This window comes from Vollenhovia emeryi, unplaced genomic scaffold (genome assembly GCF_000949405.1).
Source record: "Vollenhovia emeryi isolate VEMERY1.0 unplaced genomic scaffold, V.emery_V1.0 DF939749.1, whole genome shotgun sequence".
In the NCBI taxonomy this organism is placed as follows: Eukaryota; Metazoa; Arthropoda; class Insecta; order Hymenoptera; family Formicidae; genus Vollenhovia; species Vollenhovia emeryi.
Window position 1 is genome coordinate 12,682 of NW_011966617.1, and position 2,357 is coordinate 15,038.

Consider the following 2,357-nt stretch of genomic DNA (forward strand, 5'->3'; position numbering starts at 1 on the left):
CGAGGGGGGCAGCGAGCGCGAGCGACGGGCGACCAAACCACCAAAACAGCAAGGGGACATAAGTCATTTTTAGGCGTCATATGTTTGTCTCGGGTCGCCCGTCGCTCCCGCTCGCTGCTCCCCTCGACCGTCGCTCGCGCTCGCTGCCCCCCTCGCCCGTCTCTCGCGCTTGCCGCCGCGCTCGCCGCCCGCGCCGCGCTCCCTGCCGCACCTAGGTTTTTTCCCACCACGGTGTATCTCGCGCGTTGCTCCACCTCCCGCTCATCGATCGATTTTCTTAAATGCCTCCCGAGTCCGGCCTACCGTCTCCTGCATCCTCATTCGCTCAAACGTATAAATTTCTTTGTCGATAACTATTGTTACTTTGTACCTCGGTACATGATATTTCTCCTTAGTTTAACCCAATTTACCGCTATTTGCAAAGTGGCTACTTTTGCATCAGACACCTTGTATATCCCACCCTGACTCTCATCCCCTCTCTCCTCTTCCTCTCCGCTTCTCTCCTGATCAACCATTCTACTCTCCTTTCTTTTTCGGTCAGGTCATCTTTAATCCATTCACTTCTCTCCCTCAAATTTCTTTTCCCTTTCATTACATCTTCTCCCTCACGCTCTCGAATCTTACCATTACCATTTCCTTACCCTCCTCATTTCTTCTTCCTACTCTCCTTATCTCTTCTATTTTCGCGCTCGCTCCCGTTTCTTTTATTATCTCTTCCACTTCCTCTTTCAATCCCTCCCATCCTTCCTTCTTTGCCTTCACGCCTCTTATTATTATGTTCTTTTTCTTCTCCTCCCCTTTCTTTATCTCTCCTTCCATTTCCATTTTCTTCACTCTCTGTCCTATCTCCTCCCATCTTCTACCTTTCATCTCTTCTTCTCTTCCTATCTTCTCTCCCACATCCTACTTTCCTCACTCTCAATCTTCCTCTTCTCCTTCTCTTACTTTTCCTTCTCTTTCTCCTTCTTCCTATACTCTTTTAGTTCCTCTTACATATTCCTAATCCTTTTCTCTAGACCCTCCTTCTCCTTCTTCCACCCGTTCATCCTTTCCTCCATCCATTTTTCATCTCGTTTTTCTCCTCTTTCCATTTCCTGATCTCTTCTCTTATCTCTTCCCATCCCTCTCTTGTCTCCCCCTCTCTCTTATCTCCCTCCACCTCATTTCTTGGTGGCGATCTACCCGTTTTCCTACTCCTAAAAATATTATCCTGCTCCTCCTCCTCCTCCTGTCTACTTCTTTTCCCCCCCTTTTTTTAAGTAATTCTACTAACGGTACGCTGTTCGCCCTCTCTCTTTTTAGTAATTCCGCATGCGTCGGTCTTCCTACCTTTCCCTTTTCTTTATCCTTCGTCCCCTCCTCTACCTTCATATCCTCCTCTATTTTCTTGCCCTCCTCTACCTTTTTATCCTCCTCCATTTTCTTACCCTCCTCCACCTTCTTATCCTCCTCCATTTTCACCTACTTCTTTTCTATAAACCTCTTCCTTCTATTATTTGCCTCTTTCCTTCTTTCCTCTGTACGCTCCCCCTCTATCTACCTTCTCTATTCTATGCCTGCGGCCCGCTCTTCTTGTCTCTACCACTTCCCTCTCTACCACTCTTGTTAGTCTATGCCTGTCACGGCTCCCTAGCTAACCTATCCTCCGCTACCCGCCCTTCTCACCTCTGCTTTCCTACTGACCCTCGCCCCTCCCCTTCTCTCTCCCGCCTTCTCCCCAATCTCCTTTACGTCCGCCCGTACCTCGCTCTTCCTCCACCGCTCTCTTTCCTACTCTATACACTATATACTTTCACTCTCTCGCTCACTCTCGCACATAGTCTCTCGCACGCCGCCGGAAACGGAAGTCGTACATGGCTTACTTAATATAAGTATTATTTCAGATTATATACAAGTTGATAATAGCTTTAACAAATGAAGTGAAACCATTTTGGAACGCATTTTTAAAAAAAGTTTTAAAATGATAAATATCACTTAGGACCAGTTTCACAAACGTCGGTTAACTGTTAACCAGAGTTCAGTCAACGTCCTATCTTTTTCTATTTTGTTATCTAAGAAGAGACAGAGAATCAATTAACCTTCGGTTAACAGCTAACAGACGTTTGTGAAACTGGCCCTTAATGTATTAAACTTTATATGTGAACTTATTCGTAATGACACATAAAATATATTTTAATCTTGGAATTTAGAGGCAAGAAAAAATGTATATATACAGGGTGTCTGATGCAAAAGTAGCCAACTTGAAAATAGCGGTAGATTGGGTTAAATTAAGGAGAAATATCATGTGCCGCGGTACAAAAGTAACAATAGTTATCGAATAATTAATTTACATGTCTGAGCGAATGAGGATGCAGAAT